General features: G+C 41.1%; 1 pseudogene; it reads left to right on the forward strand.

Annotated features, from left to right (window-relative positions):
- The window catches only part of LOC110542685 (baculoviral IAP repeat-containing protein 1a-like), a 49487-nt pseudogene that overhangs the window by 16884 nt on the left and 15008 nt on the right, over window positions 1–17595 (forward strand).

The raw sequence follows: 17595 nt of genomic DNA on the forward strand, positions 1-17595 counted from the left end.
CTGACAGTTGGGGTGCAGTTTTCTCAGAGGGAGAGCTGCATGGTTGGAGAGCATGGCTCCCTTCCCATGTCTCAGTTCCTCATGAGTCAAAATACACCTCTGTGTGTAACTGCAGTTCTGTGGTTGAGCAGGGTCTGTGGTAAGAGTGACCCTGAGAAGCTTCCATTTCACTGATGTTTGGCACTGCATAAAAGTTTACAAGATCAATAGAAATCAAACCAAAATTAAAGGGCTGCTTTGCTCAAATTCTGCTGCTGGAATGAAAATTCACTTCAGTTTGGGAAGAACTTAAGTTGCAGGCCACAGATAGATGTATATCTTGTAAGACAGCCAATCAGGCAGTAACCTGAATTTCTTTCCCCAGGGAGAACATTTTGTGAATTCCTGGGTCAGAAGAGAATTACCTATGGTATCAGGTAAAACCTCAGGCACATTCCAAAGTCTTTGTTTGGTTCATTCTTTTGGTGTTTCTCTCTTTCTCTCTCTCTCTCTCTCTCTCTCTCTCTCTCTCTCTCTCTCTCTGCATCTCGGTCTCTGTCTCTCTCTCTCCATCTGTGTGCACACAGTGCACATATACACATGATTTTGGAAGCCAGACAAGGGCATCAGATCCCTTCGAGGTGGAGTAACAGAGATTTGTGAGCTGTCTGATGGTGGGTGCTGGGAACTGAATTCAGGTCCCCTAAATGAGTAGAAAATGCTTTTAACCACCGAGCCATCTCTTCAGCCCTCATCAACTTTCTTCAAAAATTATTTTTATAAGTGATTTCTCCATCATGGAATGACTTTGGTTTGTTTTGTGGTTTTTTTTTTTTTATTTTATGGCTGGGAGAGACAGCTGAGCAGTTAATGTACTTGGCGCTCCTGGGAAGGACTTGGGTTATGTTCCCAGCACCCTGTAGTAGCTGACAACTCTGCAAGTGTAGTTCCAGAGGATTTAATACCGTCCTCTGACCTCCTTGGCTACTGCACACATGTGGTGCAGCCAAACTCGCAGACAGAATACCTACATCAAAAATAAAAATAAGTGAATCCTTAAAAGTAAAGTTTTTAAAAATTGACACCCAGTCAAGCACTGTGGCACATGCCTGTAATCCCAGCACTCAGGGAGGCAGAGGCTGGTGAATCTTTGAGTTTGAAACCTGCCTGGTCTACAAAGCTAGTCCAGGACAGACAAGTCTACACAAAGAAAATCTGTCTCTAAAACAAAGGAAAATAAAACCCAATTTACACTCAGTTATTTCCATAATGTATATGTGTATGTGTGGGTCCATGTGTGAAGGTTGGAAGCCAGAGGACAACATAGGAGTTGCTTCTCTCCTTCTGCCATGAGGGTTCCAGGGATTAATTAAAAGTTTGTCGGGCTCAGCAGCAAGCATCTGTACTGTGGAGCCATGAACTGGCTTACTGTTTAGCATAGGTAAACACAGCTAAGTGTGGTAGGGTGGGTGCTGTCATGGATGCTTCTTTAAAACAGCTAACATTTTGGATAACATGTTTTGGAAGCATTTTTGAGCATCTCTCCTGTTCCAGGCTGGCCTCAAATGCAAATGAATTTTGAACTTTTGTTTCTCCTCCTGAGTGCTGAGACAGAGCTTCTTGGGTGCTGGTGATGGAACTGAGGACTTCCTAAAAGCTAGGAGAGCATGCTACCAACTGAGCTACATTCCCAGTTCCCCAAAGCATTCTTAAGTGACATAGTGTGCTGTTAAGAAATTAAGGAATATTCACATTAAAATGATGTGACAGGCTTAAGGATATTACTCACTTGCCTAGAATGAACAAGGTCCTTGTGTTTCATGCCAACATCCAAAAGAAAACAAAACCTTAATGTTAGGAATCTAGCTCAGTTGTAGGGCATCCATACAACAAGTAAGACAGGCTCTGAGTTCAGTCCCAGCAGAAGTCAGAGACATGACAACATGGGGTAGTGGATAGGTGAAAAGAGTAATAGAGTAAGAAATCTATGGTCACATGAGTGTGCTTCTCTATGTATTTCCTGCTCTTGGAAGGTGGAATGAGGTGTCCATGGCCAGGTAGGACTATGATAACAGGTTAGAGGCCAGTATAAGCTGCATGAGGTTATTGCCAAGTATAGAGATCCATGCCTTTAATCCCAGCACTAAGAAAGCTGAGGCAGAAATATGATGAGTTTAAGAATAGCTTAGCTGTTTATTCAGGAACCTTGAACAATCATCTGACCCTGGGGAAAGCCAGCCCACAGCTTAAATAGCCTCAGGGTAGCCAACCCCAGTGTGCCACGTGGGCAATGCAGATAGGTCCACATACACGGAAGTAAGCCAGATCCTCAGCCTTAGCCAAATATGGAGTTGTTCGTGACAGAGAGCACTCACCATCGGGAAGGTGGAAGGCAGAAACCAGCTCCATCTTTAAGGCGCGGCATTACACAGCTCTCTACAGTTCCCCCTTTTTGTTTTAGACGCATCAGGCAAGAGTAGAGGTCTGATCTCTGATATTAGAAATAAATTGAGACTTTGTACCAATGTTCATTTAGGTGTCATCCACCCAAAGCGCATCAGACCCGTCTGATACCTTTTTCTCAGAGACGGGATCTGGGGCATCAACCCGCATGCAATCAGACATGCTCTTCTCTGGGTTGAAAGCAGCTGACCCTGAGTGCAAGTGCACTTAGCCTTGCATCCTGAGCATAACATTTTAGCTCCCATGCTTGGGGAGACCGTCCTGCTTCAATGGCTGTAAAGGCCTGAACGGTCATGGCTGCATTACGCTGTTGTGAGACTCTAATCTTGAAAAAACAAAACAAAACAAAACAAAACAACACCAAACAATATATACAAATGTGTATATATTTATAATTTTTAGTCAATAAGAAACACTAACGTACTAAACAATAGACCATATAATACTCACACACAATGGGGAAAAATAAAATAGCAGTAACAAGTGTTGTCAAGATGATGGTGTAGTTTAGCACTTCACACATTGATGTAGTGGATGCTATTTTGAGAAGGGTTTGACAGTTCCTTAAAATGTTAGACTTTTCTTTTCCATGTATAAGCAAGTCACTCCTGGAATGAGCTCAATAGAAAAGAGGTCATATTAATACACTCATTTATAGCTATGCATATTTTGTAGTAGTATTGTTCATAATAATTTTAAAATGAAAAATGAACTTTGTATCAAATGATAAATGCACAGACTGGTACATGTATATGTAAATATGATGTCAGTTATAAATTTGATTCTCAGGGCTTAGGAGGTGGAGGCAGGAAAAAGGTTGAGACAAATCAGCACTACAAAATGAAATACTGTTGAAGTATGTAGATAAATAAATGAATAAGTCTGCTCTGTGTTAGATCCTGAGATATATAGTAAGGTGTCAAAATGTAGCTGTTGAAGAGGATAAACCCGGTTTTAGAACTTTCACGATGTTAGTCACTGCTTGTTGAGCCCCACTCAAATTCCTTAACGTGTCAGAACTCGAATTATTTCTCTGTTATGAATTACTCTGCTCTGAGATGCAACAAGGCAATACAGATTTTTACCAACAGTCTTCCCCAAACATTAAATACATAGAAAAAATACTTTGGCAATAAATGATTTTATTTATTTCATATAAAAAAAAAGAATAGCTTAGCTTAGCCTTCATGGCAAAGCATAGTGACTCCTTCCCCAAATGAGCATGAGGGTGAAGGGATGCCTCAGATGTTATGAGTATTTGTTGTTCTTGCTGAGGACTCAGTTTCAGTTCAAAGTGTCTCCAAGGTAGTCGCTTACAACTATTTCTAACTTCATCCTCAGGGAATGTAACATCCTCTCTGTCCACCTGGGGCCCCAGCCAACCTATGGTATACATACATGCTTCCTGTAGGCAAAACACTCAACACACATTCATAATCAAGTGAGTGTACACACACACACACACACACACACAGACACACACACATATACCGAGAGAGAGAGAGAGAGAGAAAGAAAGAGAGAGAAAGAGAGAGAGAGAGAGAGAGATGGCGTCCTTCTCGTTGGAAACACCGTTTTTCCGGTAACTTGCTAAATGACAAACACAAAGGGAAAAAGATGCAGACAATGTTTGTTCTCTTGGTCTTTGAACGCAGAGCTGTTTCTTTGGCCACATATGCAAGAGTCTACAAAAAAAAGTGATGTTGTCACTATGGGGAATGGGCTGTCAAAAAGGTGTGATCATGAATTCTACCACAGCAAAAGTGGAAGAGTCTACAGTGTTACCCAGCATGCTCTTTTTTATTAAAGAAGCAAGTCATGAGCAGGAAGAGAATCACTGAAAGTATTTATCTTATTAGGAACTCTAAAAGTCAGGGATGGGGCAGTAAGTGCACACCAGAGAAGTGAAAGCATCTCACAACAAGGAAAACAATAGAGCAGGCCAATCAGTTCATGTCAGAGGCAGTCCCTGTTCCCATTACTATGGAACCCACTTGGACACTGAACTGCCATGGGCTACATCTGTGCAGGGGTTCTAGGTTATCTCCATGCATGGTACATGGTTGGAGTATGAGTCACAGGAAAGACCCCTGTGCTCAGATTTTTTGGTTCTGTTGCTCTCCTTGTGGAGTTCCTGTCCTCTCCAGATCTTACTATTTCCCACTTCTTTTATAAGATTGCATGCACTCTGCCCAACAGTTGGCCATAAGTCTCAGCATCTGCTTTGATAGTCTGCAGGGCAGAGCCTTTCAGAGGCCCTTTGTGGCAGGCTCCTAACTTGTTTTCTGTTTTCTTCTTTTTCTGATATCCATCCTCTTTGCCTTTGGGGATGGAGATTGAGCATTATAGCCAGAGTCCTCCCTCTTGATTAGTTTCTTTAGGTATGCAGATTTTAGTAGGTGCTCTTTGATCACCTTCCCCTGAGAGGGGAGCAGCCTTACCAGGCCACAGAGGAAGACAATGTAGCCACTCCTGGTGAGATCTGGTACACTAGGATCAGAAGGAAGGAGAGGAAGACCTCCCCTAAGAGTGGACTTGGGGAAGGGCATGTGTGGGGCATGAGAAGGGGGAGGGAAGGTGGGATTGGGAGGGGAGGAGGTTGGGGTTCAAGGGGGGGAATACAAAGTGAATAAAATGTAATTAATAAAATTTAAAAAATATATAAATGGGATACATTGTTGAAAAAAGAGAAAAACAGAATTTATTTGCTATGACATTGTGGCTTAATAGAAGTCAAAAGTCAATAAAATAAAAAGTTTTAGACTCTAAAAATATTTTTCTGGTTAAATTAAAGTGTAGTATTCCAAATGCCAAAGAAATACTTAAAGCAAAAGGAAAAAAAAGGGAGGAATCTAGGATTATGTGTGAATACAGCAGGCTTTCATCTTGAGAAACTTGTCAGACCAAGGTTGGGATACTTTAATTTTCAAGTCCTCACAGTGTAGAGAAGACCAGTGGCCCAGAGCCAGGATGAGTGATCTTCCCAGTGTGGTGATCTCAAAGAGCAAGCCATCAAAATGACTGTTTTTAAGAAAGCCACAGGAGAAATGACTTTTCTCAAATCTTCACACTGACCTGGAAACTGGAATCCTGTCTTGATTTTGTTGTATCCTGATTCTAGATGACCAAAGGATAGTCTTAAGTTACACTTTAACACAGTGACCATGCACAGAAATGATAGAATGAATGGAATACCCCAGTGTTTGCCACTCTGCTCCAGCAGTTCTAACATGGTCTTTCTTGTATCTCTTATTTTTTTCCTGCTCTTCTAACCACCCTCAATTATTCTGACACAAGTATAGATCATGACATCATTCCCACCTATACACACACCTAACTTGAACTTTGTTATCAAAGCCTGCTCTTCTCACCCACATCTTTTCCCCAAGCTTACTGCATTGACAGCGTCTTTGCTAATGAAGACTTGAGGAAGGACACTTTTAAGGACCGGCCCCACAAGTCACCTGTGGCTGTTGAAGCTCTCGTCAAAGCAGGCCTTTTCTACACAGGTCAGTTGGAAGTTTTCCGCTGCATTTTTTCATTTCTGGGTGTGAATGTTGCCTGAATGTAAGTATGGGTGCCACATACCTGCCTTTTTTCTTTTTCCAGTGTTGGTGGTAGAAGCACTGGTTTGAGCACACCAGGCAATCACTTTACTATAGAGCTACTCTCACCCCTTTTCTGTCAGTCCTCAAATGTATTTTTATTCCTCTTCTACATAAGAAAATCCTAGAAAGGTCCACTTGCACAAGGAAATTTGTTATTGTGTAGTAATTAGAATTTTCAAAGCTAAATATCAATATGTGCAGATTGAAAAGTGGGTATTTCTGGGCAAGGTGGTTGACACATGAAATCCTAGCTCTCAGGAAGCTGAATGAAGAAAAACGTAGTTTTGTTTTATATTAAATGCTTTGATATGAATTACCCTAAAGTTGATCTGTTTTAAAGTCCAGCACTTGTTATTAAGAAATAAGAGTCTTTTGATCCAGTTTCCCTTGGAAGGCAGGAAAATCTGCAACTGTGTTGGTACCTCGGCAGTCTGTGTTCAGGTCCACCAGTGTGTTTTCTTTCCATCCAACACATACCTAAAAGTGCTCTAAATTGATTTAAGTTTAATTATTAACATTTAAATGTAAAGGTTTAAATAACCATCTGGTCTTGAAATAAGATGCTAATAATATCTGAATCACTTAAAATATTCCTTAAAAATGTTTTCTTAGTGTACATTAATACATACAATAACATTGCATATATATATATATACACATTATGTTTTACATATATTATATATATTAGAGTTTACTACAATCATGCTCACCACCATCCTCCCATTACATTCTCATCTCTCTCTCTAGCTCTTCTTAGTCCTCTTCTTTCTAAAATCACATGTTTTGTGCCAGCCCAGGGATATATAGCAAGACTTATCCTTGCCATAAATAAATAAATAAATAAATAAATACAAAGATAGATAATCCATCTCATTTTGAAGTTAGAAGAGTTACAGCAGTGGTCACTTTTTTCTTTTCCTTTTACTTTTTTAAAGTATTTGACTTTTGGGTGTTTTGTCTGAATGTATATCTATGCACTGCTTGAATGCCTGGTATCCACAGAGGTCAGAACGAGGGCATCAAAGCCCCTAGAACTGAGTTACAGGAGGCTGTGAACTGCCTGATATGGGTGTTGGGTGCAAACCTGAGTCCTCCCAGGAGTAGTGACTGTTCTCCCACTGAGACATTTTCAGGCCCCACTTTTTTTCTTTTTTCTTTAGGAGTATGTAGAAAATAGTTGAGAATGTCAGGGCCTTATTCTTAAACACTGTGTGTCAAGTTGGGAGACAATTTGGTTGTACTTAAAACTTGTTCTAGAATCTATCAACAAACTTTGTTTTATTATAATTAAAACTAGCATATGTAATGCGTATCTAATGTACTTACGTATCTGGTTGAAAGGACAATAACAATAAAGCCTAGGAGCTGAGCGCTAAAGTCAAGAAGTCAAGGTCTCTCAATGCCTCAGAGGCCACCTTGCCACTCTCTTGTCCTGAGGATGCTGCCTTCCTCATCCAGGGGCAAACACAGTCCTGATTTTCAGTTCACAGTCCTTTTACCAAACAAAAGCACACACACATCTACATGAACCTTCAACTTTGCCCGTTCTTCTTCAGTTGTTTGTTGTTTCTTTTTGTTTTACTTCTATGTCTGTTGTGTGTGTGTGAAAGGGGACAGGAGGTTGAATCCAGAGTGTCATGAGTGAGAAGCAGCACTTTGCCACTGAACTGCATGTGTGAGGAAGTCAGATCCCATGGAGCAGGAGTTATAGACAGTTGTGAGCTGCCATGTGGGTGCTGAGAATTGAGCTCTGGCTTTCTGGAAGAGTAGTCAAAGCTCTTGAACACTGAGCCATCTCTTTAGCCCCAGCTTTTGTTTAGATAGATGACAACAGCAAGATGAAAACTTACAGTTGGCAACAATGACCATATCCTTTCTTCCAAGTGTCTCTCTGGGACACCTCAGGGCTATCAGTTGCTAATGGGAGTCTGGAATAAACATAAATTCAGACCTTAACAAGAACAGAATTCCAGAGACTTACAACAAGGTCAAAATGCAGACAGTATGTGACATGGATTGTTCATTCCTAAGAAGGACACTTCCTCCTCCCAAACTCAGGGGCCACTGCAGAAGAGGGGCCCAAGAGGCCTTATGAGCCAGAGGCTGTAGAGGACTTTGTCTTGGTTTGTCTTATTTTGTTCACAGCAGGGTCTCTCCCTCAGGAATTCACAGTTGCTGTGGTTGCCTATCCATACAAGCCTGCCCCAAATCCAGCCAAGCCAAGCCCCACCTGTAGGAGGGGAGCTGTTGACACTTGTTCAGCCAGTGGGCCTTGAGGTTTCCCTGAGCTCTGCTGGATGGCCCCATGTCCACTCACCCATAAGCAGCACTAATTGAATTCAGTTAAAAGAAGATATGAAGCTGGGAGGCGACCTGACTTTAGGAGGAGTCTGGGGAAACTGAAGAAAGGCAATGGGGGTGATGTAATCCACATACATTGTACACACATCTGTGATTTCCAAAGAATAAAATACTTTTTAAAAAAGAACAGGCTTCCAAACCGTGGCTCAGAAAGCTCTGCACTTTGATCAGCGATTATAGATGAATGAGAGCAACAGAGAGTGGTGTGCAGAGGAGATAATTGGTGAGGGAGAGAGGAGTGACTCAGGAGAGGTGCTCAGGGGAATTTTTCAGTTCTGATTGACTAGCAATGAGATTGCTTCTTTATTACACAGGTTTCACAGAACAAAGACAGACTAATGACAGACTAACCTGTCCAAGAAGTACAGATGATTTGTTTGATTTTTCATTACGAAGTGTTACAACTTCAGTCATGATTAGAAAATATAAACAGAACAGATTTATCTTTATTATATGCCTTATAACTCCAAGTTATAGAATTTAAAGATTGTCTTATCCAAAGCAAACACATTTCTTATATAACAGCCTGCTTTTAGGCAGGCAGTATTTGTAGTTTTAAGGCACTCCAGACAAACAGAAAATACTTGAACTTTTTTTTTATGTAGAGCAAATATTAATACCTAACTATTTTTACTACTTGTGTCATCATCTACACTATAAAGTAGGAACAAGTTATTTTAGTCAATCTGTCTTATTTACTGAGTTCTCTTCCTCCAGGGGTCTACCCTGTATGACCCCCTATCTATAAAGTACATTTTCAGAGAGTTCTAAGCATATTGTAAAGGGAAGCTTTGATCTATTGCCTGGTATTCTGGCCAGTCAGAGCTTGTCAGCTATCTTTGTTTCCCCTATACCAATTATACTGTTTGAGTTTGCTTAAGGGCAGATATCCACAAAAGATTCCTGTAGTAATGGCCTCATAAAAGAATTGCTAGTTTACGTGCTAATCTGTGCTCAGTGATTTCCAAAGCATAAGGAGACCTTCAAAACAGTGGCCAAATAATGTTATTTTTCCTAAATGGAAATTTCTCTGACATAATTTTCTCGGGAAAAGACAGAAAAAAATCATAATGCAGAAGGGATCTCCCCCCCCAATAAAACACATAGATCCTAAAAACCTACAAAAGAGGGAAAGAAAGAAAATGATTGCTGCATTTGCCCCACCTGTGCTAGAGCCATGTCAAACTGCTGTGCAGGCTTCATGACTTTTACTGTTTCCAATGGATATGGCTGTGCCATCAGATGCTCCCAGAGCCTTGGTGTGAGGTTGACATAGACGTCTCATTTATTGCTGAGCACTCAATAATCAATTATCATCTAGCCAAGGATCAAAGCAGCAGCATTCTTTGCATAGGAACATAAATATTTAGAAGGAATTTTGACAGGATGTCCATTAAGCCAGATAGCATTCCTAGACCCTTCCCTGCTAAGACCTTTAGAGAGTTTCTGGGCCATGTGCTTTTCACCAGATTTAATTTAGGTTTTTGTTTTCTTTCTTTTTGCCTTTTTGAAATAGGGTCTTACTGTGTTGCCCTTTCTGTTCTGACTTTGCTATGTAAATCAGTCTGGCCATTGACCCAGAGATCTACCTGTCTTTGACACCCAAGTGCTGAGATTTACAGGCCTGCAACATCACACCAAGATTGACCACTATTAGAGCATCTGGGAAGCATCCTCAAGTCCAATTCAAAAGCAGTTGGTTATCCCCAAAGATTCAGGCCACTCTTCACCGTTGGCCACATCTTGTCTGGCATGATGGTGATATTGGAGAATGCAGGTGGCCTTCCTCCCCCAACAGACTGGAAAGCCTCTTCCAGTACTGTGACAGGGAGACAGCAGGGAGGAAATTCTGAGTGAGTTCCAGCTTGATTCCTCTCTATCCTGAAAGCAACATGTTCTGTGTATTCAGAAATAGGTCTGTAGTTCTGTCCAACTTATTTTGTGAGACAGGTCTCTCACTAAACCTGGAGATGGCCAATGAGACTTACTGGCTGGTTAGTGAGCCCCTACGGTCTTCCTGTCTCTCCTTCTCCGGCACTAAGATTACACTGTCCCTATTGCCTCGCTATTACACAGGTGCTGGAGCTCTGAGCCCAGTCTCCATGTTTGCCCTACAAGCATTTGCCAACTGTGCCATCTCTAAGCTCTGGATATCTACCTTAAAATTTTATTTGTGTGATATCTATGTTTTTATACTTAATGTGAATTTCATGTAGTTGGCAAACTTGAATCTTGTGAATTTGTTTCTGACAGTTTGACAAGAGTTGAAATGGTTAAAAATTATTGTTATCTACATTCTTAATTGTACACTTTGTTTAGTATTTTTTTAATGTCCTTTGTTGTTCTTTTTCCATGACTCTATGGAGTTTTCTCATTTTTTAATCTGTGAATTTTTATTTATTTTTACCTTGTTCACTTAGGTAATGTGTGTTTTTGTGTGCATTGTGTGTTCTACATAGGGCCAAGAGAGACAGGGAGTCTCCTCTCCTTTATGTCACCCTCTTGTTCCCTTGAAGCAGGGTCTCTGTCTGAACCTGTTAGCATCCAGGGAGCCCTAGTTATCCTCTTGCCTCTGCACCCACAGTGCTGTGTCACTATTTTCTATTCTTTAAGATTATTTTAGCTGGTTTCACAGACAGTCACTAACTCTGTTCTCATCCCAAAACACTCCCTGAATATCCTCACCATTACATTACAAACCACATGCATTTTTATTGGAACCCAGAGACTTAAGGTTACACAGGATGCAAGACTGACAGAGTCACTGAAAATGTTCACTTTCTGTTTCTTGGTCCTGAATCTTCATGTTCTCCATAAAGCTAATACAGACACTTAACTGCATGGAACCATTTCATGACTTTTATCTTCTTTGCATAGTTGTGTATTTCTTCAAAACTTGAAGTCCTCTGTAGAAGTGATTCCAGCCCTTGAGAGCCACCATGCACTTCTGGAAGCCATGGTAATGAGCCCCGCCCCTTCTCTGACTCAGCAACACATGTTTGTGGGGTTGATCTGGGATTGTCAACGTTAAATGTATCATAAATAGATAGAGTCCACAAGAATCTAAGAAGCAACTGTCACATAATAGCTATAGATAGGGCTTCACAGTGAACAGTGAGCCCTTCTCCGAGAAGAAGCAGACCCTTGAGAGACCCTTTTAGAACTCAACTTGATTAAAATGTAGACTAAACACATTCCATCTGCCCTTTTCCTGCAGGCCAGTAGGCTAGACTTTCTGCTAGAACTTTTGAACCTTAAACACATGTGTCATTTTCCTTGGTTGGACTTTTGCTTGAGACAAATTTCCAGATTTTCAGCTTAGGCTGATCTTGAATTTTCTGTGTAGCCAAACCTGACCTGGAACTTCTGATCTCTGCCTCAGCCTTAAAAATGCTATGGTTCCAACTTTCTGCACCCATGTCCAGCTGATTTGACTTTTGATGTTGTTTCTTGTATTGAAACCAAGACCCCCATTGTCCTAGGCAAACACTCTAGGACTGAGACATATTTCTGGCCCATAAATGTGCTTTATGAACAAAACCAAATGCCAAATAATAAATCAGGAAATGAATTTTTGCAACATAAGACACAACTATGAATCCAATGGGCATACTAACTGCTGCATGCTGCAGTTGTTTGGTAGGTGTGCTATGATTGCCTTCCCACAAAGCAAAAGCAAAGCTGGGAATCATGGCTCATATCTACAATATAGCATTTTGGAAGCTGAGGCAAGAAGATAGTTGTGAGTTCAAGATCAGCCTGGATTATACTATAAAACCCCATCTCTAAAAATAAAACAAACCAGAAAAAAAATGAAGAAAAAAGGGTGAAAAATTAAAAGTTAATCAACTCTGGGTTGATGTGATGTGTGTACAATATTTGCAAATTTCAAAATGACATTGCAAGGGCAGGAAAAGTTGTTCAGTTGGTAGAATACATGCCACAAACAGAGTGAAGTCTAGAAGACGTTGGGTTCTCAGTGATAACATAATGTCTCACTATCATGCAAATTTTAATTTAATAAAGGATTTCTCTTTCAAAGGAAATCACAAGTGAAAGCAATCACTTGAGGACCCAGTTCATCCCACCGAGGCTGGTAGGAACATGAAAGTACATGGGATTCTGTGTATTTGTACGTGGGCATTGGACAGGAATGTGTGTTTACAATTGTCCAAGGAGCTCCTAGAGGAGAGCACTGAAATGAAGGGAGCTGTGAGTGAGAGAGGGCTCCTGTGGCATCTTGAGAGTGAATGCAGGACTACAGACAGCGGTCCTCATGCCAGATCCAAAGCAGCCAGTGTTAAAGGCATCATGCAGCAGGCTGAGATCCTAAAGGGAAATTAGGGTGCCAGGATATCCAACTCCCTGTCAAATGAGAGGATTAGACATAGTAGCCCACACTGATGCTATGGAAAGATCAGAGAGGGTCTTAGGGTATGGAGGGGGATCATGGGAAGGAGAGGAGAGTCTTAATCCACTCTTAGCAGTCAAGCAATTAGACAGATGTGAAGGTACGTCTTCCTCTGCCTCCCTTCTCTCCACAGGCTTGGCTCTGAGGGAAGACCAGTGTTATCAAGAGGCAAAGAGTCTGAGTGAGCAGCTGCAAGGCACCTACACCAAAGCCACTTTCTGCCACATGAATTTGCCAGAGTTGTGCTCCAGCCAAGGCACTGACCACTTGCTTGGCTGTGATGTGTCCATCATTTCAAAGCACATCAGCAGGCCAGTGCAAGGGACCCTGACAATCTCTGAGGTCTTTGCCAATCTCAGCTCGGTCATGTGTGTGGAGGGGGAAGCTGGCAGTGGGAAGACAACCTGCCTGAAGAAAATAGCTTTTCTCTGGGCATCATGGTGCTGTCCCCTGTTGAACAGGTTCCAGCTGGTCTTCTATCTCTCTCTTATTTCTACCAGACCAGACCAGGGTCTGGCCAGCATCATCTGTGCCCAACTCCTAGAGGCAGGAGGCTGCATTAGTGAAGCATGCCTGAGCAGCATCATCCAGCAGTTAAAACACCAGGTTCTGTTCCTGTTGGATGACTATAATGCGGTGGACTCACTCCTCCAAGCCCTAGAGATACTGATTACCAAAAACTACTTGTCACGAACCTGCTTTTTGATCACTGTCCATACAAACAGGGCCAGGTCCATACCTGGATACAGTTCTAGAGATCAAAGAGTTTCCTTTCTATAATACAGTCTCTGTATTATGTAAGGTCTTCTCACAGAATATAACACTTCTGCAAGAGTTTATGGTTTATTTTGGAAAGAATGAGGTTTTACAGGGAATTCACAAAACTCCTATTTTCGTAGCAGCAGTCTGTACTGACTGGTTTCAAAATCCTTCTGACCAGCCCTTTCATGATGTGGCAGTTTTCAAGTCCTATATGAAGTACCTGTCCTTAAAGTACAAAGCTGCAGCTGAGGCCCTCAAGGCCACTGTGTCCTCATGTGGGCAGCTGGCCTTGAAGGGGCATTTTTCTTCATGCTTTGAGTTCAACAATGATGACCTCACAGAGGCTGGAGTGGATGAAGATGAAGACCTGACCACCTGCTTAATGAGCAAATTCACTGCGCAGAGGCTGAGACCAGTCTACCAGTTTTTAAGTCCTCTCTTCCAAGAATTTCTTGCTGCCATGAGGCTGACTGAACTCCTGGGTTCAGACAGGAAGGAAGATCAAGATCTGGGAATTCATTATTTGAGACAAATTAACTCGCCCTTGAAGGCTCTGACCACCTACAACAACTTTTTGAAGTAATGTCTCCAGCCACCCTTCATCAAGGGCAGGGCCAGAAGTTGTGTCTCATTTGCTCCAGTTAGTGGATGAGAAAGAGTCACTGGAGAACATGTCTGAAGAAGAGAATCATGTAAAGCACGAACCAGAACCTTCCTTTATAATACAGTCAATTAAAGAATTGTGGCAGTTTTCTCCTGAAGCTTTGTCTTCAAATTTTTCAGAAAATTTATTGAGACTTGCTCTAAACTTTGCTTATGAAAGCAACACAGTTTCTGCATGTTCTCCATTGATTTTGCAATTCCTTCCAGGGAGAACACTGGCTTCAAATGTATTGAATTTCCATTACTTTAGGGACCACCCAGAAAGCCTATTACTGTTGGTGAGTATAAAAGTCTTCATGAATGGAAATAAAATGTCACCTATTCTAGGTTATTCAGTCATGAAAAAGTGTTATGAAACATTACAGCCACCAACTATAGATAAGGACTATGTATCTGCCTTTGAACATATGAAGGAATGGGCAGAAAATTTAGCTAAAAATCAAGAGAATGTATACAGTTTTTTCAATAACCTAAATAACCAACACAGCCATCTACCCAAAATAAATTCTGGCTATTGGAAACTGTCACCCAAGCCACACAAGATCCCTAGGTTGGAAGTTGCAGTGGCCGACCGGGCCCAGCAGACCAAGCACTGCTCTGTGTCCTAATGGAAGTCTTCTCAGCTTCACAGAATATTGAGCTCTGCTTGTCCAACAGCAGTGGCTTTCTTGAAAGCATTTCCCCGGCTCTGGAGCTGAATAAGACCTCTGTCACCAAGTGCTCTGTGTGCAGGCTGGAGCTCAGCACAGCAGAACAAGAGCAGCTTCTCATCCTGCCTGCCCTGCAGTCTCTTGAGGTCTCAGGGACGAACCAGGTACCAGGTATCCCTGTGCTTTCACAAGCAGTCTGGCTGACTCTGTGGTTTCTCATCTTTAGTGTTAGATAAGTAAACTTCTCAGGTACAAGCTGTGGATGTGCCTTGATAGGAGAGATCTGAATACTCTCACTGTTTGAGGCAGTGTAGAAGGCCCGAATCCTAGAATGAGTTTCAAGTAACTCAGAGAACACTAGGAAAATATTGCCACCATAGTTTCATCTCTCAAGGTCCTCAGAAGGGTGCATGAGTAGGTGGTTGTTGGTAATTGGGGCATTGTGTGTAAGATGATGCTGGAGAACCTTCTGCACTCTCGCTGCCCAGAGGAGGAAATGGCTTCTCCAGAGAAGACATTTAATCTGCATAAATAATAATTATGTCTTCTTCTAAGCGCTGTTTGATAGTTTTCAGGATAGACTTTACAATGATGTCTTTTAAAATATATTTATGTAATTGTCTGTTTTTCTGTGCTTGTATGTTTAGTTGCCCTCAGAGGTAAGAAGAGAGTTTCAGATCTTTTGGAGCCGTGGTTACAGGTTGTTTCAGCTGCCTAATGTGGGTGATGGGAACCTTACTGTGGTCCTCAGCAGAACAGCAGGAGCTCTTAGTTGCCGAGCCATCTTTTCAGCTCCTAGACTTTACTATCTTTAATTCATTTAATTTCTCAGTCTTTATACCATTGCAAATATTTAATTTTAAAATTTTGTTATTGTTAGTAGCAGAACTTTTATTTTTTTAGCAGCATGCTATATGCTCAAGTATTCTTTGCTCTGTCTGTATAGTCCTTTTTCTTTTTTTTAAACTTTTTTAAAGACTTTTTTATTCTTTTTAATAATTTATTTAATTTTTATTTTATGTGCATTTGATGTGATGATGTCAGATCCCTTGAAATTGGCATCACAAACAGTTGTGAACTGCCATATGGGTGTTAGGAATTGAATCCTGGTCCTTTGGAACAGCTGACAGCACTCTTAACCACTGAGCCATCTCTCTAGCCCCGTCCTTTTTCTTTTTAAGAATTACTTTTGAAACTATAAAATATATCATGTCCTTTTTTCCTATCTTCCATCCAAACCTCTCCATATACCCGTCCTTGCTCTCTTTCAGATTCATGGCACGTTTTTAAAATTAGTTGTTGATATTGATATTGACATATATACATACATGCTTGTATATATTTTTCTAATATACTTGTATACTAATTATGTGTATACATTTCTCAATACTTAAATACCGGCTCAGTCTGAATACTACTACTTGTATATATGATTTAAGGGCTGACCATTTGTTAGTACATAACCAACTGGCATGCTCTTCCCTGGTAAGACTTTTTCCCATCATTAGTATCCCTTAGGTTTTTATAGTTCTTTTTGTAGGGTTGAGGCCTCATGAGCTTTCAGTCTTTCTTTTTCCTTTTTATTTCTTTTTTCCTTCCTTCTTTTTCTCTCTCTGTTTATTTTGTTTGCCTGTTTTATTGTTTTTACTGACATTTATTTCATTATATTTTTGACAATGTCATACACGAGTGCTGTATTTACATACTTTCTATGCCATGCTCTCTTCCCCAGTTCCCTATCAACCTAGTCTACATATCTGTATATATAAACACATATATAAATACAAACTGCTGAGTGTATTAGTGTTGCTTGTATATGTATGTGTTCAGGGCTGACCGCTTGGGATTGGATAACCTGCTGGGCATTGTCTGTGGAGAAGCTGAGTCCCCCCTCAGCGTCCACTAAGCACACATAGCTCTTTATCTAGGGGTGGGACTACCCATATTGTTTTTAACTGGTATTGTCATTGTATAGGCCTTGCTTAGGCAACCACATTGTTGAGATTTTATGGTGTAGCTTTCTAGTCATATGTATGGAACTCATTATCTCATAGCAGATATTCTGATCCTCTGGCTCTTACAAGCTTCCTGTCCCCTCTCCTACCATGTTCCCTGAGCCTTGGGTATAACAGCAGTCTTACATATATCAATTGGGGTGGGCTCCACATGATCGCTTGTTCTCTAGATTTTGTGCAGTTGTGGACTTCTGTTATAGTCTCTATCTTTTGTGAAAAAGAAGCTTCTTTGACAGGTGATGGTGGCATACACCTTTAATCCCAACACTTGGGAGGCAGAGGCAGACAGAGTTCTTTCAATCTGAGACAGTCTGGTCCACAAAGTGAGTTCCAGGACAGCCAGGGTTATGCATTGAAACCCTGTCTCCAAAAACCACACACACACACACACACACACACACACACACACACACACAAAAGAAAAAGAAAAAGAAAGAAGAAGCTTCTTTGATTTCTTTGATGCAGATCGACAGCTACACTTATCTGTGAATATAAGGACAAGTATTCAGAATGCAGGTAGAAATTACACTTGCTTAGCAAATGGCAAGAGTAGGCTGTCTTTCAGGGTCCATGACCTTACCAGCCACAGGAAGTTAGCTAGGTTTATGGTAGCAGGCATGAATTTACTATTCCTGAGCAGCCTTTACATTTTATTGGGTAGGTGTTGGTTACCTCCAAGATAC

The sequence above is a fragment of the Meriones unguiculatus genome, chromosome 6, assembly GCF_030254825.1.
Source record: "Meriones unguiculatus strain TT.TT164.6M chromosome 6, Bangor_MerUng_6.1, whole genome shotgun sequence".
NCBI classification, from domain to species: Eukaryota; Metazoa; Chordata; class Mammalia; order Rodentia; family Muridae; genus Meriones; species Meriones unguiculatus.